Consider the following 26,088-nt stretch of genomic DNA (forward strand, 5'->3'; position numbering starts at 1 on the left):
TATGTAGACGACATTCTAATTACAACATGATCTGAACAAGACAGCGAAAATGCATCACTGACAGTTTTACACTTTCTGACTGACAAGGGACACAAAGTGTCCCCTTCGAAGCTGCAATTCTGTGAAAAGCAAGTGGTGTACCTTGGACACTTGCTTTCCAAGGAGGGTTAGACAGCTAACACAAGAACGTATCATTGCCAACCTTTCACAGCCAAAGACGCAAAAGGAAGTACGTGCCTTTATTGGCCTCACTTCATACTGCAGGCAATGGATTCCCCAGTATGCCTTTCTAGCCAAACCACTCATACAATTGACAACTCAGGAAACAGCGTTATCTGTCCTCACACAAGATCAAGCAGGAAAACACAAGCTGTGTGCTTATTTTTCTAGTACACTAGATCCAGTGGCCCAGGCTCTGCCTGCGTGCCTGAAATCAGTTGCAGCAACAGCCCTAGCCATAAGACAAAGTGACTCAATAGTGTTGGGTCACCCTCTGACAGTACAAGTACCACATGCAGACTAAACATTTGACTGTAGCAAGACTGACAGGATATGAACTGACATTATTTCAGCCACACATAGAGATCAGATGTTGTAATATTCTGAATCCTGCAACACTTTTGCCCTCAAGTACAGTAAATGCACCACCACATGACTGTGTGGAAGTAATGAATATAGTGACGAAACCAAGACAAGACCTGACAGATATTGCACTTCCAGACCCAGACTTAACGCTCTATGTAGATGGATCATGCATGAGAACGAGTGCAGGAGAATTAGTAGCAGCCTATGCTGTGACCACAGCTACTGAGGTCATAGAGACACAGAAAATAGACACACTATCAGCACAAGCAGCAGAGCTCATCGCTCTGACACAAGCCTGCATAAGAGCTAGGGACTTGAAAGTGAACATTTATACAGATTCACAATATGCCTTTGGCGTAGTCTTGACCTCCCATGGGACTAAATTTCAGCATGGTCCGCTTATTCAAGCCCTGTTAGAAGCAATACATTTACTTACAGCCATTTCTATCCTGAAGTGCAAAGCTCACACCAAAGTTACAGACATCCTTTCCCAGGGTAATGACCTGGCAGACCGAACAGCTAAACTTACAGCCCAGACAGCCCAGACACCAACAGACACGACAAGGACAGAGGTACCATTACTGACAACATGTATGACAGTCAGGGATCCCACTCAAGATGTACTCGACATACAGACACATGCCACTGCAGATGAGATAAAGAAATGGACTGAACAAGGAGGGGTCCAGACTGACCAAGGTTGGATGACTAAGGGAAAAGGTACATGGTTAAAAAGCAATGATAGACAGCTTACAGAATATTTGGTGTAACAAGCACATGCGTGCAGCAGCGAAACAGAAAGTACGAACATGTATGATCTGTTGCCAGTTCAATCCAGGTAAAGGCATTCCGGTGGAACAAGGCGGATTTCATCCTCCTGACCACCCATTTGAGGTCCTCCAGATGGATTATATCCAAATGGACAGATGTAAAGGTTACAAGTATGTCTTAGTAGTACACTGCTGTGACAACAGCCAGGCAATTGGTGCGCGAGTTCTTCCCCAGATATTGCCCCGTGTCATCTATTCAGATAACGGACAGCCATTTTCCTCTGAATTAATGAAACAAGTGTCTCTTCTGTTGGGTTATAATTGGGAGTTTCATTGTGTAAGACACCCCGAAGCAGCAGGCCTTGTAGAAAGACATAACCAGACAATCAAAACGAAACTTGCAAAGATCTGTGCAGAAAAAGGCGTGGATTGGATGGTAGCCTTGCCGGTTGCCCTCTTTTACATGCGTATGGTAGCTCATTCCAGAACAGGCCTATCTCCGTATGAAGTAGTTTTCGGTAGACCGCCAAATATGTGGGGTACGCCTATGCCTAAAAGAATAACTGATGTTGACAGTAACATGCTGACAGATTACCTGGCTTCCTTGATGTCTGCACTACTTTCTTGTCGTTCACAGGTTGCCGACGCCTTCCCTGACAACACCCAAGTCAAGGAGCACGCCATATCACCAGGCGATTTTAACCCCATCCGGAACTTTGATCGTTCAAGCCCCCTTGAGCCGCGCTGGAAGACGCCGAAATTGGTACTTCTGACCACGAGGTCCGCCGTAAAAGTGGAAGGACGTAAAGGCTGGATTCATCTTCAGCATTGCAAAAAGTACTTTGGACAATCCGGAACTTTGATAGACAATAAGGACCATACAGACTTTGCGCCGCTTGCGCCGCCTGCGCCGCCTTTGCTAGAAAAGACTCCACAGCAGGAGTATAAATCTAAGTTAAGATCTAGTGAGTCAGACGTAGTTTAATTGTCTAAGTCCACTCGGTGGTGAATCGGTTAGACTAGATTTCTGACATGTATAAGATCACAGACGAGAATAGCAAGAAAACCCAAATGAAAGCAAAATACTGCAAGCTATTACGCAGTAGATGTATAGTTACTTTGATCATTCTTTTTATTCTGTGCATTGTTATAATCTGTGTCAGTTTATTACTACATGTTTTCTTTCCTATTTCCTCACATGTACACTCTTCCAGTAACAGCACCATAGAGCATACATTTAGTGAACTGCCACCTCATGAACTGTCATATCGACTTGCACTACGTAACAATACATTCATTCGTACGTTACACCATTCTCACCAGACCAGCAATGCAACTGACTGCTGGGTATGTGGCCAACTGCCCCCTTATCAGAAAACGAAGGGAGTTCTGCCATTCTATCCTTTACCGTTCTCACACAATGGTTCATGTGGAGCATGGTTTGCTTTAATGACCTCAATAGATAGAAAGTACATAGCTTATCCAGGTGGCTGGATATATGGAAACTTGAATAAAGTAATGAATAAGTCATGTTTCCCAGACGAAAAAGGGTTTCCCCAAAGGAAAGGAACTGATCTAGAAAATGAAGAGTATGAGCAGGGAAATGCATCCGTTAACTTTATAATGTTAAATGTTCAGCACAAGCAAAATACAGGTCCACCGTTTATTTCAGTCCTGCCAGCAAAAGGTGATTTATGTGTCAGAAAGAAGGGCTCAGTACTCATGGGACACAGCGAATGTAACGCTGTGGTAGAGTTTGATGATAAAGGACTTTCTTCTTTCAAAACATCACGCCATACCTATTTCATTTGCGGTCAGACAGCCTATGTACATCTGCCCTTAGACTGGGGTGGGACATGTTATATAGCGTTCCTGCTTCCACCCGTTTTTCTAGCCCCATCCAATTATCATAAAGATTCACGACTAGAACATGTTAGACAAAAGAGGGAGACAGATTCCGCAGGGATTGATCAGACTGAAACAGCTTGGGAGCAATATACAGATTTCAACAAAGGTTTCTTCTTTTTTATAGGTCCCGTCCAAAACAGTAAACTGATACGCAAGATAACAAGGACTCTTGAAACAGTTGTAAATATAACTGCATCTGCCCTGGCGAACTTGACCCAGGAGCAGTCTGCTATTAGACTTGTCGTTCTTCAAAATCGCCTCGTTCTAGACGTCATCTTGGCGGATAGGGGCGGAGCTTGTAGAGTCATCCGATCTAGTTGTTGCATTTTCATCCCAAATAACGCACCATCTGTGTATGCAGCGATAACAAGGCTCCACAAGATTGCTCATGTCATACATCAAGACCCAGGCACATGGACTTGGTCCAGTTGGCTCTGGGGTGTGATATCTGCTTGGGGATGGAAAGTGGTGTCGTTCCTAGGACTTATACTAATTATAATATTTGGTTGCTGTCTCTGTCTGCAGTGTGGCCCGGCCATTTGCGGCCTGTGTGCAACTGCATGTGTTCCACATCCACGTATACAAAGGATTAAAGACGAACAAATGATGCTGTATGATCAAATATACGGTCTCATGAATATAGATGTATCCTGAAGGGTAATGTAGGGGACAAGGAGGGAATGAGGAAAATGAAATTTTGCCTGACCAATGTGTCCCCTGCATATACCCTATGTTACATGTATGTGCATGTCACCCATGCATATTTCTCTTGGTGGCCTGAATCACAAGGCCTCTGCAATCACGCCCTGCTTTAAGATGCCAGTAATTAAGTCTCCCATGTAACAAAGTTAAGTTAGCAGTAAGGCCCATGTATTTGCATTGTGCACTTTTAAATAAATATCGTAATGAACCACTTTCTGAATTAAGGGTTTTTCATGGCTCAGACACTCTGAAAGCTACAGTTACGTATCGCTGACCTCGCATGCTTCTAGCTCAGCCGAAAGAAGCCCAGCAAGGGTTGCCAAGACAGTATTATGAATAACAGTTATCTGCTTGCATTACAGAATCACATTTCAGTCTGGTGAAGAAGGTAAACATATCCCGTCCGCGAAAGATAGGGCCTAGCCTCTCTGTCTCCATTAAAGTAAATCACAGTGCTTGCATTTGTAAAAAGCTCACAGCCCCCATGTAATGAACGAAGAAATATATGCTTTTTCTGATTCTTAGTGATGAGCAACCTTTGCTTCAGATAATACATCCCCTGACTTAAGATATCAGTTAGTACCAGACGTGCTGGTCGCCTTGACACTAAAGATCTCTCTACTAGACTGAAAGTCAGCTCTCCTCCCAGTTACACGTCAATTGCACGTCATGATCCAATTGCGTGCACAAGTAGGGCACAGTTCCAACCTGCCATGTAACTCCTCCTCTGTGTACCACCCACCTATGACACCTACCTATCACCTTCCTATGACTCATCAAGTGTACACCCTCATGCACGCCTACATGCTCTTATCTCATTTTCTTTCTTGCTCTGCCTGAAGCGCTCCTCCCTATGTACAAGGAGTAAAACATATATATGTTGTTCATTGTTATTAAATGTTAGAAGACCCTTCCTGATCCTCAGTGGAGATGGAACAGATTCTCCCTTAACTCGAGTTATGGAATAAAGCCCTTTTAACTTGGACACCACGGACTCTCTGCCTCTCATTTGATACATGCTAATTGTTAATGCCTAGAAATTATGCCAGGGTAATATTTTATTTACCACAGCTTCGTGGGCTGCAAAATCTTAACTGTTCTCACCACCCCACTCCTCGCGGCCCCCGCTCCGCGGGCGCCGCTCGAGGCCATCGTTACCTGGATACACCCCCGTCGTGAGGAGCTGCAGGAGACGCCACCCACCCTTGCGGGACTGCGAGGACCAGCGGGCGTTGCTTCTCCTGACTCGCCGCAGCTGGTCCTCTTACCGCCCCCTCCCGCTATAACCTGGAAGTAGATCCCGCGCACGCGGGAGCGCACGGGAGCGCGCCGGGAGAAGCCCGGGACAAGGGCGGGACCGTCTGTGGCCGTCCGGGGACGTACTAGGACGGGACGGGCCACCTTATTTTCATTTCTATCTCGGATCCTCGGCAATTTGATGTCAAGCAGTGAACCTGCAAGGTAGGTCGGGGAGTAAAACAATTGAATCACTGAGACCAAGGTACCGGTATAGGAGTCTGGAGCTGTTATCAATTCCTGAGAAATCCAAACCCATACCTCGAGTAGATTCTAAACAGCCTTTAAAAGAAGGAGTTAAACCCACACCTACCAAGTGATCTTCAGGCAAGTTTAATGGCACTAAAAAAGTTAAGATCACGCACAATATTTATGAAACGAATGGGCACTGAGGAAGCAGTTAGGAAATCCTCTGATAAAGTATTAAAACACGGCCGGATAACTCGGACCCCGGCAATAAGTAAGTACTTTTCTGCCTTATCACCGATAAAACAATCACCTACTTTCGCCTTGGAAGAAGGAAACAACCTTGATCCCATGGAAACTAAGGAGGAAAAACAGCTTTCTTCTTCTTCTCTGATCCATCATTTCACTCAAAACTTAAGTGATCTAGATCTCGAAGATAATCAAAAGATAATCTCATCATCAGAGGATCTACAAATCCTGGATCACGAGGTGTCACATTCAACACCTTTAACTCCGATAAATCCTTTAGGCAGCCAAGTCTGCACTGAGGATCCCCTTGGTAACAACATGAAGTCAGTAAATAATAAATCAGAACTACAGCCAAATCCTGATAAGTTATTCGCTAGCTCTCTGGAAAAATCACTTGAACACGATCCAGCACTAGATTCTTTTCCAGACCCTTTCTATCCTAACACAAACTGTGCAAACCCTGTAACACCTTTGTCAAAAGCACTATTTTCTTTGCAGGAAATTTTGGAATCGGTCCTTACTTTTTTAGGTCACATCCTAGCAAATTCGGACGCCACTCTCGATGTACAAATTGGTATACTTAAATTTCTAGTAGAGGAAAAAAGGAAAAAAGATTCAGTTGATGTCACGAAAAAACAACAAGCATCTGATTTGATGCAACATCAGAAAAGTCACTTAACAAACTTCACTAAAAATACACAGATTTTAAGTAAATGCGATATAAGTACACAAACATCAGAAGTAGTAATAATAGAAAGAAAAATAAAGGAATCAAGGAAAAACTTCAAAGCCCTCACCACATATTCTCTGAAGAAACTCTTCAGAGAAGAACCATTAAATACTCTCAAACAGTATTCCATTTTTTCGAACTCTATTAAAAAAACAGATCCACATAAAACTGGGTGTGACAAAGACGTTCAGGAAACCATTATCAAAAATGTACCTGAAGCAGACCACGGGGAGAAGATCTTTAAAACAAAAGAAACCCAGGATGAAGGAAGGAAAAAAAGAAGAAGAAAGCCACAAAGAAGAATTCACACAAAAAAGGGGCGTAAACTTAAATTTCAAAAACCAATTACTCCTCAAAAAATCCGAAAGGGCGAAAATGTCCCAATAATTCCCAATACTTCCACATTAGAGGTAACCAGAGTTAGAAAAACTATATCAAATGAGAAATCTCTGAACCCAAAAGCTGATGAATATTTCCCGGCCACATCGCTTTCAAAAACAGCGCTGAGAACTAATGAAGCAGGGGAAGGCGACGATAAGATTTCTTGGCGCGGGGAAGGAACATCGTCAAAGCATCTAATAATTGAAGAACTTTTCCCCATAGATAATGTGCCACTAAATCGAGGAAGAATAATGAATCTTCTCCAACAAATTTCGTCTTTACAATCTCCTACAAGTAACGAAATAGACTTGGTGATTTTTCCCAAAAAAGAAAACAAAAAACTAGCGTTGGTATCATTCTGGTCACCAGTACTTCCCGGGATCATTCTCAGAGAGAAGGAAATATTACACAAAAATGGCTATGATGTAATTGAAAGACCAGAACCAAGGAAAAACAAGTTTGATAAAGGGTACAATGGCCTTACAAGTCTAAATACTGATACACAAAGCAAATATCAGTATAAAAACACTACTAATTGGGAAAATTCTGAATTAATTGGTTTAGGAAACGTCAACCTAAAAATTCAAGTGAACAATGGTGAAAGGGTAGTATGGAACCAAGATTTAGAAGAAAGCGAGGTCAAAAAAACAACACAATCTTGGGCTTGGATTTCGGAGACGTTAAACAGTAAAAAAATTATTAACCACCAACAATATACTGTTTAGTAATGGCTTGGAGATCATTTCATGGAACATGGCCGGGAAAACTACTAATAAAATGATTGAAGCCACTAAAAAACATCCTGATATCCTGGCCCTACAGGAAACTTGGGCAACAAAAACCTTCTGCCAGAAAGGCTATTATGTTTATGAGATCCCTGCAAAAGAATCCAATCGGGGCCACGCAAAGGGTGGATTGGCAATCCTGTTAAGAGAGGAATACTTATGGACTCACAAAATCGTCGAGACCAATTCTGAAAGCCTTCAGTGTATCAAGGTGGCACTGAAAACACATCCTACAGCTTCCCATAAGGCAATATTGCTCTTTAACATATATGCCCCTCCCGGCAATAACCAAGACGCCCTGTTTGAGGATATAATGGAAACAATCATTCATATACTAGAACATCGCTCTTACATGCCATATTTAATCATGGGAGACTTGAACGGAAAAATTTCAAACATCGAAATTGGAAAATGGGTAAATTTATACAAAGAAGAATCACTGGAAATGTCCATCCCAAAATTTCCTAAGGGCAATAAATCCGACAAGAGGGGCAGGTTGTTATTATCATTATTACCAAGTTTTAATGGGACAATTCTGAACGGTAATATGGAAGGAGATATACCGGCATCTTATACTAGACGGGGAAACGGAACTTTCTCAACAATCGATTATATAATCTGTTGGATGGATTTAATGGAGACAGTTTCGCACCTACATACCAACTTTACAGATGAGACCGATCATGCACTTTTACATCTAACTACCCTCTGGATGGCCATCCCTTCCTCTACAAGTCAGATAATATTTCATAAATCCACAATTGAAGTTAATACTAACAGAGGCGGATTTATTGGAATTCATCCACTTTGGACAATATAACCACACTGGTTGCACACACTCAACTCCTAACTAAAATATATTCAGACGATCCTATAACGAATTTCGAAAATATAGTTAATAATCTCAAGAGTGTGCTCATAAATAAGTCACAACTGGCCACTTCTGGAAAAAGCAAGAACAATAATAAAAACAAAAACCGGAATTCATCAACCGCAAAAAAGCTTAATAAACTCATTAGAGCACAACATTTGAATTTCTCAATAACAACCAAGGTAGAAATTAATAAATTAAAAAATCAAGTACGAAGAGAAAAAAATAAACACAAAAAAATGCAGCAGGATCGCAACTGGGTAGACGTTCAAATAGCAGCTAAACAACTCAATCAGCGAAAATATTGGTCTTTAATCGCTAGAATGATCGGATCAAAAAAGAAACTTCAAGCTATCCCAGTCTCACCTCAGGACTGGGAAACTTACCTGAGTGATTTATATAAATCAAATCCAATTAATTCTGAAGGAAAGGATTCCGATACTACTATGATAAGCAATGCTATTAAGACCACTAAGACCTCGGCAATCTCCATTGCCATGCATATCCGAAAAGCAAGAAGCACTGGTGCTTCAGGCCCGGACCAAATACCCATCAAGGTCCTCCAAACTGACCCCAAGGAGTGGAGCCAGATGCTTTCTCCCCTTTTTAATTACATCTTTGAAACCGGAAAAATACCTAAGTCATGGCAGGGAAGTATCATCATTCCCATCTACAAAAAGGGGAACAAAAACATAGCTGGTAATTATCGGCAAATAGCGCTGATGGACGCTACCGGGAAAATCTTTGCCGCAGAAGTATTGGACCGACTAAAAGACTGGGCATTCTCGCAGGGTTTAATACCAATGTTTCAGGCAGGTTTTCGACCCAACCATTCTGTCATTGATAATACAGCAACACTTCAGACCATTCTTGATAAATATACAGTAGGGAGATCTCAGTCAATATTATTCAACTGCTTTCGATCGAGTTGACAGACCGACTCTATGGAACAAGTTAAGGAGGTTAGGTATCCCTGAACAATTGCTCCAGGTTGTTGTTAATCTCCACACTAAGACATGGTGTCAAGTTCAAATGGGGTGCGAAAAAGGTCTGACTAAAATAATCCACACGGCCAATGGACTCAAACAAGGGTGCCTTTTAGCACCGATATTATTTTCATTGTATCTCAGTGACCTTCCCCTCCATCTGCAACAAGGCTCTAGTTTGCCTCCAAAGATTGCTGCACAAAGCATACACGCCTTGTTATATGCTGATGACATTGTGATGTTGGACCTTACGCCCTTTGGTTTGCAAAAACTTCTCGACATTTTATATAAATACTCTAAAGATAACTTTTTAATTCCCAACCTAAATAAAACAAAAGTTGTTTCCTTCTCTGGTAGGAAGCAAAGTGTTAAGTTCTGTTGGAGGCTCGGTGGAGAAAATGTAGAAGAGGTCGAGGAATACACTTATCTCGGTAGGATTTTCTCAAAGAGTTTGAAAAACATTAAGCAAATCAACCATCTACAAAGGAAATCCGAATTACATGCCGGGGCCCTCTCGAGACTGTATTCTGCTACTGGGAACAGGCATTTCTCCACACTGCTAAAAGTATATAGAGCAAAGATTCCCCCTGTTCTATCCTATGCCACCGAATATATCCCAATGAAACAGTGGTCCTATATGGATCAAAAAGAAGGGAATATACTAAAGAAAATTTTGAAGGTCTCCAAATCTACACCGGTGCAAGCACTAAGACTTGATTTTTCGATCACTAGTTCCTATGCTATGGCGGTTGCTAACGTTATCAGATGGGCTTATAATCTCCTTCATGCTAAAGAAGGAACACTACGATCCATGTTAAAAATTTTGACTTTTGATCGAGACGCTTCAAATTTAATATTTTTCAGAAATATGACTGTGGCATTTCAACTAGCTAAGATCAGTACTGAAATTTTGTTAACCTGGTCACCTTCTCAACTTAAACTTTTTTTAAAATGTTTTACTCCTAAACTGAGTTTTGAACTCGACCATACACACTGTAGTAAATTATCTTTGTACAAACTTTATGCTGAAACATTGGAGTATAAGCAAGCACAGTCATACCTAGGGTTTTCCCTCACTCAGGGCTCAAGGAGGGCAATTACAAAGCTGCGTCTAGGTATTTTACCTGTGTTAACTGTTACATCAAGATGGACTTTAGGTGGATCCCCATTATGTACTCTCTGTCAGGGGGGAAATCAGAACATTGAGCACCTTTTATTCACATGCCCAAATGCTAACGTAGTAACAGCACGGTCAAGATATCTTGATCCTATATATCGGAAATGTAGAATTTTAACTGTAAAAGAATTGTTACTCGTGTGCAAACAACCACCTAATGAATTTGTATGTTATAATTTCTATAAATTTTTAAAACCCTTTTTGACATTATATTAACTTGTAACGTATTTGGTTTTTTTTATATAACATTTGTGGTCCTCAGTCGAGTACCAAATCAAATAAAAATCTTTTGACTTTTTGACTTTAACCGATTAACCAGTTTTCCAAATATGAATGATTGGTCAATAAAATTGACAAACTACCCAGGTGACGTAATGATATCCCAGAATATCATGCATGTGGTTTTGGTCTGTAAATTTTATAGTCAACTTAGGAAACAATATATATTACCGATGATTAGACCATTAGGTTTTACACAGTGTCACCCTGCATAACTATTTCTGCAATCATTGCCTACATAGGAGATTTGTTGTGGAATCTCATCTTTTTATTGGCCGTTTTATATGCAAGGAAGAAAATGTCATCAGATAGAGTCTAAAAGGGGGCATAAGGCATGTATACCTAAAGTGTCTTAGTGGAATGGTCTATGTGACTAAGAGAACGTGGTACACAATGTGTAAAATATGGCATCATTGCACTAGTGCACTTTAATAACTGTAATACTTTTTTAATACATTTTTAACCTTGACAGAAAATTGGTCATTATTTGTTTAATAATTTTAGCCTGTGTGGATAATGTATCTCTGCTTATGCTTAAATCTTCTTCTAATGGTATGAACTGAATACTTATGTATGTTTTGCGCAAATGCTTTTATAGATGTTTCGTATGCTTCCAAATAAAGTTATTAAAGAAAGAAAGAAGAGTCACTCTAAAACCATATCTACCTCTGAACCTCTGTTTCTCTGCATATGTCTTCCACTATCCACCTCAATGTCTCTTTTCCCTTCAGCCCTCTCACAATACAGTTCTCTTCACCGCTCATTCCTTCTCTGATTTTCTGTCTTCTCATTTTTCTTACTCAGCACAGCCAGGAGTCACTATCTAGCCAGAGAAGGGTACACATGGGTGAGAGGAGGGGCAAGGCAGGGAAACAGAACTAATGAAAACATGTTAAGATTCCTCCTGATGGAACAACTCGGTGCACTGATTGAATTTTCCCTGTTGCATTAAGAACGCCAGGTGTGAAAGATGAATATTTATGATTACAGATATCTAGAAATTAAAGATACAATTTTCAAGTACTACCTGTCTTATTTTATATTATCAACTAATCCACTAAACATCCATCAGCCATCTTTACCATCACTTTCATAAAATGAGAGGAACGGGCTAGATATAGAGACAGAAGTACACGTACAAATATTACTGGAGTGGAACACCGAACTGTCGATGTGGGCCGGGAGGTACGCAGCCATGTAGGCAAAACAGACACCATCTTGCTCCCTAGCAGTTGAAATCCCAAAAACCAGAGATTCCAAAGCAAACAAATCCTGGCATACTAAGTGGGTGGAGCCCATTTGCAACACACTTGAAAATTAAAATATGACCTAAAACTCCAGAAATTCACTGAGAAAACAAAAGTTAAAGTGATATTATAGTTAAAAGTGGAAATAAGGCCTTGATTTGGGTTAAAAAAAGATATTTACTATGAGGTTATAGATAGGTATGGAAATAAGATCTTAGCTTATGTATAAAAAAAGAAAAAAGTGAAATTCACTGAAAAAAGGTTAAAGTGATAGGTATGGTAAAAAGACCTTATCTTAAGGGGAAGAATACAGAAGTTCACTACAAAATCCAACCAAATTTTAAAGTGACGTAATAATTAGATAACAGAGCCACAGGATGTAATGTTTAAAAACTGTTAAACCACTGAAATTCACCAATTATACTTCAGCAAGTTAACCATTACTTGTGCCCCTGTCATACACTACTTATGACCCCACATATTATGATGACATCACTCATAATATGTTTTTAACATGTCATAAGCAGTGCATGACAGGGGCTGACAATATAGTCCAACACTTAGCTAAAATATGACTTTAGCCAGCGTTTTTTCCAGTGATTTAAAGTTGTTTTTAATGTAAGTTTATAATCTAACTTAACTATAACATTACTTTAACCTTTGTTTTTTTCATTGAATATGTGTGTTTGTGTGCCTGTTCGTGTCTGTGTGTGTGTGAATATATAAATATACATATACATATAGGGTCAGAGCTGATTTGCATAAAGCCATTATCTGACCCAGGGTGGTGTGGAGTGCAAAAAAACGATGGATTTGGGCCCAGATCTTTTGACTGGGGGAGTGTGTGACATTGATCCACATTCAGTCCATCACTTGTTGTTTTTTGCAATTGCCGCCCTAAGTGCGCTGGGGATGCCCAGACGTGGGTCCCAGGCACTCCACACCACTTGGAGTCAAGCTAGCCGGGCTGAAGAGAGGTGTTACCTCGAAACCGGTCCGGTCCTCGGATGCTTGATTCCGGTCTGGGAAAGATATGGCTGTTGTAGTTCGGACTGGACTGTTCCCATGGGGCAACAGGGTCAGAGCTGATTTGCATAAAGCCATTATCTGACCCAGGGTGGTGTGGAGTGCAAAAAAACGATGGATTTGGGCCCAGATCTTTTGACTGGGGGAGTGTGTGACATTGATCCACATTCAGTCCATCACTTGTTGTTTTTTGCAATTGCCGCCCTAAGTGCACTGGGGATGCCCAGACGTGGGTCCCAGGCACTCCACACCACTTGGAGTCAAGCTAGCCGGGCTGAAGAGAGGTGTTACCTCGAAACCGGTCCGGTCCTCGGATGCTTGATTCCGGTCTGGGAAAGATATGGCTGTTGTAGTTCGGACTGGACTGTTCCCATGGGGCAACAGGGTCAGAGCTGATTTGCATAAAGCCATTATCTGACCCAGGGTGGTGTGGAGTGCAAAAAAACGATGGATTTGGGCCCAGATCTTTTGACTGGGGGAGTGTGTGACATTGATCCACATTCAGTCCATCACTTGTTGTTTTTTGCAATTGCCGCCCTAAGTGCGCTGGGGATGCCCAGACGTGGGTCCCAGGCACTCCACACCACTTGGAGTCAAGCTAGCCGGGCTGAAGAGAGGTGTTACCTCGAAACCGGTCCGGTCCTCGGATGCTTGATTCCGGTCTGGGAAAGATATGGCTGTTGTAGTTCGGACTGGACTGTTCCCATGGGGCAACAGGGTCAGAGCTGATTTGCATAAAGCCATTATCTGACCCAGGGTGGTGTGGAGTGCAAAAAAACGATGGATTTGGGCCCAGATCTTTTGACTGGGGGAGTGTGTGACATTGATCCACATTCAGTCCATCACTTGTTGTTTTTTGCAATTGCCGCCCTAAGTGCGCTGGGGATGCCCAGACGTGGGTCCCAGGCACTCCACACCACTTGGAGTCAAGCTAGCCGGGCTGAAGAGAGGTGTTACCTCGAAACCGGTCCGGTCCTCGGATGCTTGATTCCGGTCTGGGAAAGATATGGCTGTTGTAGTTCGGACTGGACTGTTCCCATGGGGCAACAGGGTCAGAGCTGATTTGCATAAAGCCATTATCTGACCCAGGGTGGTGTGGAGTGCAAAAAAACGATGGATTTGGGCCCAGATCTTTTGACTGGGGGAGTGTGTGACATTGATCCACATTCAGTCCATCACTTGTTGTTTTTTGCAATTGCCGCCCTAAGTGCGCTGGGGATGCCCAGACGTGGGTCCCAGGCACTCCACACCACTTGGAGTCAAGCTAGCCGGGCTGAAGAGAGGTGTTACCTCGAAACCGGTCCGGTCCTCGGATGCTTGATTCCGGTCTGGGAAAGATATGGCTGTTGTAGTTCGGACTGGACTGTTCCCATGGGGCAACAGGGTCAGAGCTGATTTGCATAAAGCCATTATCTGACCCAGGGTGGTGTGGAGTGCAAAAAAACGATGGATTTGGGCCCAGATCTTTTGACTGGGGGAGTGTGTGACATTGATCCACATTCAGTCCATCACTTGTTGTTTTTTGCAATTGCCGCCCTAAGTGCGCTGGGGATGCCCAGACGTGGGTCCCAGGCACTCCACACCACTTGGAGTCAAGCTAGCCGGGCTGAAGAGAGGTGTTACCTCGAAACCGGTCCGGTCCTCGGATGCTTGATTCCGGTCTGGGAAAGATATGGCTGTTGTAGTTCGGACTGGACTGTTCCCATGGGGCAACAGGGTCAGAGCTGATTTGCATAAAGCCATTATCTGACCCAGGGTGGTGTGGAGTGCAAAAAAACGATGGATTTGGGCCCAGATCTTTTGACTGGGGGAGTGTGTGACATTGATCCACATTCAGTCCATCACTTGTTGTTTTTTGCAATTGCCGCCCTAAGTGCGCTGGGGATGCCCAGACGTGGGTCCCAGGCACTCCACACCACTTGGAGTCAAGCTAGCCGGGCTGAAGAGAGGTGTTACCTCGAAACCGGTCCGGTCCTCGGATGCTTGATTCCGGTCTGGGAAAGATATGGCTGTTGTAGTTCGGACTGGACTGTTCCCATGGGGCAACAGGGTCAGAGCTGATTTGCATAAAGCCATTATCTGACCCAGGGTGGTGTGGAGTGCAAAAAAACGATGGATTTGGGCCCAGATCTTTTGACTGGGGGAGTGTGTGACATTGATCCACATTCAGTCCATCACTTGTTGTTTTTTGCAATTGCCGCCCTAAGTGCGCTGGGGATGCCCAAACGTGGGTCCCAGGCACTCCACACCACTTGGAGTCAAGCTAGCCGGGCTGAAGAGAGGTGTTACCTCGAAACCGGTCCGGTCCTCGGATGCTTGATTCCGGTCTGGGAAAGATATGGCTGTTGTAGTTCGGACTGGACTGTTCCCATGGGGCAACAGGGTCAGAGCTGATTTGCATAAAGCCATTATCTGACCCAGGGTGGTGTGGAGTGCAAAAAAACGATGGATTTGGGCCCAGATCTTTTGACTGGGGGAGTGTGTGACATTGATCCACATTCAGTCCATCACTTGTTGTTTTTTGCAATCTCATTGGGTCCCTGCAGGACCCCAAAGGGCAAAAACAACATTTTTTTTTTTTAAATCGCGAGGTGCGCGCACATTGCTCGCACTCTCGAGGCAGAACTGAGTCAAAAACAATAGTGGAGAATGTGAAAAGGGGGCAGGGTAGAGACTCCCTGACCCCCTAGGCCTTCTCAAGGGGTCACTAAAGGACCCCGAAGGGCAAAAAAAACATTTTTTTTAAAACACGAGGTGCGCGCACGTTGCGCGCACGTTGAAAAAAAGAAATTAATTGACAAATTTGACTGTTTATATTTTGATTGAAGATGTAGACTATACTGTTTAACTTTATCCAAATCATAAAAACTAGCTGTGCCGTTGCATATTACAGGATACAGTCAATGTATTACAATATACAAAGGCAGGTTGTTGGAAAAAAATATATAAAAAATATAAAAATTGATACAGATATTAGCATTTTAAAAACCTTGGAAATTCATTGAAAAAACCATAGGTTTCACACACGTTATATTTAGGAATTAGCACTTAAAAAACTTTGTAAAATCACTGAAAAAAACATAGATTTCACACACGTTATAGTTAGGAATTAGCATTGAAAAAACCTTAGAAATTCACGGAAAAACCATAGTTTTCACACATATCATAATTAGGAATTAGCATTTAAAAAACCTTGCAAATTCACAGAAAAAAACATAGGTTTCAAGCCTGATATAGTTAGGAATTAGCATTTAAAAAACCTTTGAAATATCAGGCCTGAAACCTATGGTTTTTTCAGTGAATTATATATATATATATACATATATATATATACCCTTCACGAGTGCTGGTGGTGGAGAAGCACTGTCGGCGGGCGGTCCGAGCCGGGCACCAGCAGTCCCAATAAATTCTTTTCGCCAATCACATCTGTCAGAAATGATAGCCCGGACACTTCTTCTGTGCAAAAAATATAGATTTAATGGCAATAACAACGCGTTTCGGCGATTAAGCCTTGATCACGCTATATATATATATTCACGCTCCAAGTTCCACCTCGGCGCATCCAGCACACTTGCTGACGGGTGCCGTCAAGAATGGAGGTGGGTCCATTCAAAAACATACAGGCTCCAGTGTAAAAACACACAGCATTCGCGGAGTTCCTTTATCCATTTTTTTCAGCGAGGACGCGTTTCGGCGTTCTGCCTTCATCAGCTCCCATTTGAAAATAAAACAGCATATCTGTGGCAATACTTGAACTGACAAATGGCTTTTCATTGGGCGCAGCAGATGGGAGGGAGGAGGGGATTGGCTTATAGTATACCAATGACATTTCTCCATTCTTGTTGTTATGAACAGGACACACTCGGGAAAGTTCAGATGTTTGTCTTTCATATTATGCCGATATGGCGCCCCCAAAGTGTCCAGTTATATATATCTCCTCCCTTTGCCACAGTCAATTCAAGAGTGCCTCGCTTGTTGTTATGTTGACCCTTGTAAGGGAGCCCCTTCATCAAACCCTGGGCTCTATGGCATCCGGCGTAGGGGTCGGTATATATCGGAGTTCCCACCAGTTCATATATCTGGCGACTTCGTCGACGCTGATGCCTCAGGTGCCCAATGGTGGTGCAAAACGCCAATAACAATTCACGCTCCAAGTTCCACCTCGGCGCATCCAGTACACTTGCTGACGGGTGCCGTCAAGAATGGAGGTGGGTCCATTCAAAAACATACAGGCTCCAGTGTAAAAACACACAGCACTCAATGAGTTCCTTTATCCATTTATTTCAGCGAGGACGCGTTTCGGCGTTTTGCCTTCATCAGCTCGCATTTGGAAATAAAACAGCATATCTGTGGCAATACTTGAACTGACAAATGGCTTTTCATTGGGCGCAGCAGATGGGAGGGAGGAGGGGATTGGCTGATAGTATACCAATGACATTTCTCCATTCTTGTTGTTATGAGCAGGACACACTCGGGAAAGTTCAGATGTTTGTCTTTCATATTATGCCGATATGACGCCCCCAAAGTGTCCAGTTATATATATCTCCTCCCTTTGCCACAGTCAATTCAAGAGTGCCTCGCTTGTTGTTATGTTGACCCTTGTAAGGGAGCCCCTTCGTCAAACCCTGGGCTCTATGGCATCAGGCGTAGGGGTCGGTATAAATCCGAGTTCCCACCAGTTCATATATCTGGCGACTTCGTCGGCGCTGATGCCTCAGGCGCCCAATGGTGGTGCAAAATGCCAATAACAATTAACGCTCGAAGTTCCACCTCGGCGCATCCAGCACACTTGCTGACGGGTGCCGTCAAGAATGGAGGTGGATCCATTCAAAAACATACAGGCTCCAGTGTAAAAACACACAGCACTCGCGGAGTTCCTTTATCCATTTATTTCAGCGAGGACGCGTTTCGGCGTTCTGCCTTCATCAGCACACATTAGGAAATAAAACAGCATATCTGTGGCAATACTTGAACTGACAAATGGCTTTTAATTGGGCGCAGCAGATGGGAGGGAGGAGGGGATTGGCTGATAGTATACCAATGACATTTCTCCATTCTTGTTGTTATGAGCAGGACACACTCGGGAAAGTTCAGATGTTTGTCTTTCATATTATGCCGATATGGCGCCCCCAAAGTGTCCAGTTATATATATCTCCTCCCTTTGCCACAGTCAATTCAATAGTGCCTTGCTTGTTGTTATGTTGACCCTTGTAAGGGAGCCACTTCGTCAAACCCTGGGCTCTATGGCATCCGGCGTAGGGGTCGGTATATATCCGAGTTCCCACCGGGTCATATATCTGGCGACTTCGTCGACGCTGATGCCTCAGGTGCCCAATGGTGGAGCAAAACGCCAATAACAATTCACGCTCCAAGTTCCACCTCGGGGCATCCAGCACACTTGCTGACGGGTGCTGTCAAGAATCGAGGTGGGTCCATTTAAAAACATACAGGCTCCAGTGTAAAAAAACACAGCACTCGCGGAGTTCCTTTACCCATTTATTTCAGCGAGGACGCGTTTCGGCGTTCTGCCTTCATCAGCTCGCATTTGGAAATAAAACAGCATATCTGTGGCAATACTTGAACTGACAAATGGCTTTTCATTGGGCGCAGCAGATGGGAGGGAGGAGGGGATTGGCTGATAGTATACCAATGACATTTCTCCATTCTTGTTGTTATGAGCAGGACACACTTGGGAAAGTTCAGATGTTTGTCTTTCATAATATGCCGATATGGCGCCCCCAAAGTGTCCAGTTATATATATCTCCTCCCTTTGCCACAGTCAATGCAAGAGTGCCTCGCTTGTTTTTATGTTGACCCTTGTAAGGGAGCCCCTTCATCAAACCCTGGGCTCTATGGCATCCGGCGTAGGGGTCGGTATATATCCGAGTTCCCACCAGTTCATATATCTGGCGACTTCGTCAACGCTGATGCGTCAGGTGCCCAATGGTAGTGCAAATTGCCAATAACAATTCCCGCTCCAAGTTCCACCTCGGCGCATCCAGCACACTTGCTGACGGGTGCCGTCAAGAATGGAGGTGGGTCCATTCAAAAACATACAGGCTCCAGTGTAAAAACACACAGCACTCGCGGAGTTCCTTTATCCCTTTATTTCAGCGAGGACGCGTTTCGGCGTTCTGCCTTCATCAGCTCGCATTTGGAAATAAAGCAGCATATCTGTGGCAATACTTGAACTGACAAATGGCTTTTCTTTGGGCGCAGCAGACGGGAGGGAGGAGGGGATTGGCTGATAGTATACCAATGACATTTCTCCATTCTTGTTGTTATGAGCAGTGGTCACAGGGCCTGGCTTGTGGGCAAGCTCTGTGTCCAACCCCTCCACAGGCAGCCAGCCTCTCTGGCATACACAGCCTATGGTCGGGCATGGAGTAGAATTTGCTGCAGGGCCTGGGGTGATGCCAGGCCCTGTGTCTAACTCCTCATGGGTAGCCAACCCCCTTCACTACCCCCACCCAGCATGCACAGACTTTGAAAACGTCAAGCAGGGGGTTGGCGTCAATCACCAATAATTATAATTAAAAATATCTTTAATTAATATACACTGTGTAATGTTTAATCAAAATGATTGTCAAAACAAAATGTTTTATTTGACAAAAAAATCAACATGTCTTTTAATCTTTCTGTTAAAAAATTTCTGCCCACAAAATGCATTCTTATAAGGAACTACAAGAGGTCCTGCACTACATCGGAACAGCATAGAGCTCCAGTTAAGAGTGCTTTAAAAAAATATGGTAAACACTCATTGGGTCATGGATTTAATGACCCAGGAGTCTTACTGTTCTTTTACTTTAAATTCTGCTTGGAGGCTGCTACACATTGTGCAGCCTCCCAGAACTTTACACAAATTCTTGGTGGTGTTACTGCCCCTTATGGGGGCACCACCAGGATCTAACAAATGTAAATAAGAAGCCCTTGCAGAGCATTATGGGGAGGCCCTTGTTTGGAGCGTGAATTATAAATGATCAACTCGTGCCACTTATTTATTATTCATTTATTTTTTAATTTGCTTTTCGGGTGACCCGGTGCAGCCAAGTACACTCACATGATACATTTGTGCCGTGGGCAGTGGAGGTAGCCTCAAGGCCCACAACCCTATCACCTGCCTGCAAGCAGCCCTGCCAACTCCCTGCAGTTTAGCCACACAGGAGCCGGCAATGATTTGCCATTTAAAAAAAATTGTAGGAAGCCCACTCAAGGCACACTACAGCATTTTCTACATTGGGCACTGCAGGGTGAGCCCTAAGGCCCCTGCAGCCTTGCCGGCTCTCCTGCCTGTACCCATCCTGGGTAGAGTGGGAGTCAACAGTGTACCCACCTTGTGGGAGCAATTTTTCTTTTGCTCTCACCAGGCGGGAGCAATTCTAAGTTTCCGTGTCAGAGTGAGATCTGGGAAACTTATGTGTGCCCACCCGCCAGGAGCATCTTTCTGCTCGAACATGGGTGGGAGCACATTAGACTTCCCTGCCTATGCTATTGCAGGTGGGAAACCAAAGTGTCCTTGGGACACCGCTACAGTGCTGGCCCTGGAGGATGGGTTCTGATGGGTTACTCTGGGGCCATGGTATGGCTCAGGGAGGGGGGTTGAATGCCCTCCTTCCCTTTAACTATACTCTGGCCCTGGAGGTTGGTGTCCACGTGGCCTGAAGAAGGCTCAAGGAGGGGTCCGCATGCCCCTCCTTTTAATTGCACTTCAGCACAACCAGATGGGGTCCATGGGGTCTGAAGGAGTTGGAGTTATGGGCACCAAGCACCTTCCTCCCCTTTAATTTGCATCCTTCCCGGTGATGGGATCTCCAGCACCTAAAGGAGGCTCTGGAAGGGAGCTACACAACCCTTGCCCTATAAAATATATGGTGCTGCTCCCCCAGATAAATATAGAATATGGAATTCCAATCGAAGCTCATGTTAGATGTGAAGGACATCTAACATGAGCTTCGATTGGAATTCCATAGAGCATAATATCAAACCCATTATCTCCACTTTAGCGACACTTTCCTGCCGATCAAGTGCCGATAATTTTGTCGCCCAGGCTTGATATTATGGCCCAGACTGCGTAGTGTACAGCAGCTTCTCTGTAAAATCTATAATTACCTCCAAGCAGTGACAACAGATAGGATACAACAGTCTGACAAACAGATCCACCACCTTATTATGCCACTTTTGAGTCACTTTTAACATGGGTAAAGTGATGTAAGAAGCTAGTAAATCTACGTCTGACATTTCAAGAAAAAATCTCAACTCCAGACTCTGCGACACAGTTTTAATGTTGTTTTCTCTCTCTCTCTCACTCTCTGTGACATCATTTCTCTTTTTCTCTTAAACTTATAGACACTGCTGTCTGCTTGGACGTGTAGAAGATTTGTTCAAATGAAGTTGTGAACTCCACTTTCTTATGTGTTTGGCCGCAAGGTTTATACAACGGTAAGCACAGAGGCCTAGATCTACAAATCCGTCATAGCAATGCATTAGAAATAAGTCGGCATAACGGGCGTCAGTAACGCAGTAGACACTTACATATAGACACCACTTGAACGCAGCACTATAACTAGTGAAATGTACCAGGTACACTGCACTCGCAAAACTGTAGTGTAACCTTTATTTGTGAAAAGAGAGAGGGCCATATTATCAAGCCTTGGCAACAAAATTATCGCCACTTGATCATCAGGAAAGTGTTGCTAAAGTGGCGAAAATGAGTTTGATAATATGCTCTATGGAATACCAATCAAAGCTCATGTTAGATGTGAAGGACATCTAACATGAGCTTCGATTGAAATTCCATAGAGCATATTATCAAACCCATTATCGCCACTTTAGCGACACTTTCCTTCCGATAAAGTGCCGATAATTTTGTCGCCCAGGCTTGATATTATGGCCAAGAGTACGTAGTGTACAGCAGCTTCGCTGTAAAATCTATAATTACCTCCAAGCAGTGACAACAGATAGGTTACAACTGTCTGACAAACAGATCCACAACCTTATTACGCCACTTTTGAGTCACTTTTAACATGGGTAAAGTGATGCAAGGAGCTAGTAAATCTACGTCTTCTACGTTTTCAAGAAAAAATCTCAACTCCAGACTCTGCGACACAGTTTTAATGTTGTTTTCTCTCTCTTTCTCTCACTCACTCTCTGTGACAACATTTATCTTTCTCTCTTAAACTTATAGAAACTGCTGTCTGCTTGGGCGTGTAGAAGAATTGTTCAAAAGAAGTTGTGAACTCTACTTTCTTATGTGTTTGGCCGCAAGGTTTATACAACGGTAAGCACAGAGGCCTAGATCTACAAAGCCTTCATAGCAAGGCATTAGAAATAAGTCGGCATAACGGGCGTCAGTAACGCAATAGGCACTTCCAGATAGACACCACTTGAACGCGGCACTATAACAGAACTGGAATGTACAAGTCACTCTGCACACGTAAAACCATAGAGTTACCAAAACTTGTATGGGCATATTATTAAGAACGGCGATAAAATTATCGCAGTTTCAGCGGCAGGAAACTGCTGCTAAAGCGTCGATAATTGGCTTGATAATATGCAGTTGTGAATTCCCATAGGAGCCCAGGTTAACACCAGAACCTGGGATGCTATGGGAATTCACAAGAGCATATTATCAAGCCCATTATCGCCGCTTTAGCTGCAGTTTCCTACCGCTAAAACGGCGATAATTTTATCGCTGTTCTTGATAATGTGCCCCGTAATGCTTCAGCTCATTTACTCACATCTACATAATTCTAAATTCTAATTTTCTTTTTTCTTTTGCAGATTACCAATTGGACACCTTTTGGAATCCATTTCACAATTTGTTTATAACATTGTTTGTTAAAGTTATTTTTCTAGTTCTAATATAGTTATAATTTAGTTTCGTTTATATTTATTGTTTAATAAAAGTTAATTAAAAAAACGACATACTTCTTTTTGTTGGGGAGGGGTATGACGGTCCACAATAAAAATAATGTTGAAATACTATAGTAAGATATTCAAGACTAGGATTGAAAACTACTGAGTTCTAACTAACAGATATAATAAAAACAATGGTGAAAAACTACTAAAATGGCGGTGGACGGAGTACGTAATCAACGTTTGGCGCCTCGGTACTACCTTTCAGATAAATATAGACAAAATATGATTATTAATACTGTACAAAAGTACAGCAGCGGATGACACACACGAACCGGGAAAAGAAAGCGACTGATTTACTACCTGAAATAACGAAAGGTTTGCTTGTTGAACTTGAAGAAAAAGAAAACGTGGGCTTCGAAACGACGCTGCGCATGCGTTTAGAGTATAACTGCTACACAAAAAAAAGGAAAGCTTTACATACTATCATAAAAATGAAGGAGCATATTATCAACAAAAGGCGATACATTATCGCCGCTTTTATCGACAGGAATCTGCCGATAAAGCGGCGATAATGTGCTTGATAATAGGCCCTTGTAACTTCCCATACAAGCCCAGGTTCTGGTGTTAAACTGGGCTGCTATGGTTATTCACAAGGGCATATTATCAAGCCCTTTATCGCCGCTTTATCGTCAGTTTCCTGCCGATAAAAGCAACGATAATGAATCGCCTTCTGTTGATAATATGGTCCATTGCTCTTTTTTTGACCAGTAAACTTAGGTGCATATTATCAAGGACCGGTGTTAAAATTATCGCCGTTTTATTGGCAGGAAACTGCCGATAAAACAGCAATAATGATTTGATATTTCCCATAGAAGCCCATGTTAACACCAGGACATAGGCTTCTATGGGAATTAACAAGGACGTATTATTAAGCCCACCCTCCCAACATTAATAAAAAACTCCAGACAATGCAGGTACCAAGAGCTGGAAGGTAATTTTACAAATCACTACCCCAGAAAGGTGCCGTTCCCCGCGACGTGTGCGGGGAGAGAGAGAGAGTTCAAAACATATTGTTTATAAAAAAAGACCCGAGGGGTGCCGCTCACCGAGACTGCGGGGAGTAGGACCAGAACCCCCTCCCGCATACTAAAAAATAAAACCAGAGGATTGTCGTTCCCCAGTGCTCGGGGCACCTTACAAGCCCCCATTATGCAAAATAATTGCCCCCGTAATTTGCCCCCCCGGAACATAATGAATAAAACGAACTACTAGTTTTTTCCCACCTTTTCCACCACGTACAAGTACTGCACGAGTACCCCGCCATTTTTAATTTTAAATTTTTTTTTAAATTGAGCCTAAAGATCCATGTACCACCCCCTGACCAAGACTATTGGGTCAGAATGTTTCTACCCTGCCCCCTTTCCTTATTTCTCAACTTTGTTTTACTGTTTTCTTCTGACTCTGCTCTCCCGACAAACAAGATGACTGTCAACACTTCCTGGTTTGGAGTATTGACAGCCAATCAGCATGCAGCTCTTGCTCGTAATTGTACATATTTCCATACGCGTACGCCGCGATTTTCCTTTAAAAAAATAAAAATTCAAAATAGAGCCTAAACATCCATGTACGACCCCCTGAGCAAGCCTAGAGGGTCAGAATGTTTCTAGCCTACCCCCTTCCCTTATTCCACAACTTTGTTTTACTGTTTTCTTGTGACTTGGTTTTAGCGAGGCACAAGATGGCCGCCAACACTTCCTGGTTTTGAGTGTTGACAGACAGTTCACAGCCAATCAGCATTCAGCTCGCGCTCGTAATTGAACAGATTTCCATACGCGTGCTGAACTCCGTCTCTAGATATTGCTATGATTTTACTTGCAATTTTCTCAGAAACTACTGAACGGATTTACACCATTTCACAGAAAGCACAATCTGCAAACAGAACTCTACCTCTCTGCCAAATTTCATGTAATTCCGTTCAGCCGTTCGGGCTGTAGCCCTGGCTAAAGGTCCCTATGGAAAATTGCATGGGGAAAACATGTTTTGGGACCCCTCCTTTTTTCTCGGCCCCCACTTGACAAATCACCCCCAAACTTTCAGGGAAGGAGCGGAACCAAGCCGGCCATTTTCTTAGAGAAATTCACGAAGATTCGTCCACCGGCACCAAAGTTATTCCAAATAGAATGTTGTGGATTTCCTATGGAAACTAGGTCCTAACTATAACTACCTACTGGCGACCGCCAGTAGGTAATATATATATATGTATATATATATATGTATATATATACATATATATATTACCTACCGGCGGTCACCTGTAGGTAGTGATAGTTAGGACCTCGCTTCCATAGGAAAAGCATTTTTTGTTTTGATAACTTTGGTGCCTTGTGATCCATTTGACAATTCTTCATAAAATGTTCAAAACTAATGTGTCAGTCACTTCTGCTGCTGTCTGCAAAGTGTCGGGGAAATTTGCCACGTGGGAGCCGAGAAAAAGGGGGTGTTCAAAAACTCATTATTGCCATGCAATTTCCCTTAGAGATTTTAGACACAACTACAGCTCGAACAGAATAACACCAAATTTCGGCAGAGAGCAAGATCTTGGTCCAGAAAAAGTGCTTTCTGTACTTTGGTGTAAATCTGTTCAGTAGTTTTGTAGTTAATAAAGAAAAAAGATTTATATACATCTAGTTATATCGCAGATCCACCCACGTGATTGGCAACCTGAGGAAAAGTTTTGCCTGCTACTTTGTGAATCCAGATACGGTTTCAGGGAGGAAATAAAGCAGAAATAGGATATAAGGGGTCAGGATAGAGGTATCTTGACCCCAAGGGACTGATAGAGGGGTCTGTGAGGGACCCCTCATGGGGAGGAAATTGTGAAAAAACATTTTGGGTGCGTGCAAGGATCCACGGATCCACTACAGTGCTCAGCACGGCCCCTGTGAATCTGCAACAGATCCACTGATCCAGACTCCAATTAAGAAACACATACACCCACTCACAGACCCACTTATACTCACCCACACATGCATCCATGCACCCACTCACACTC

The sequence above is a fragment of the Lissotriton helveticus genome, chromosome 2_1 (assembly GCF_964261635.1).
Source record: "Lissotriton helveticus chromosome 2_1, aLisHel1.1, whole genome shotgun sequence".
Lineage (NCBI taxonomy): Eukaryota > Metazoa > Chordata > Amphibia > Caudata > Salamandridae > Lissotriton > Lissotriton helveticus.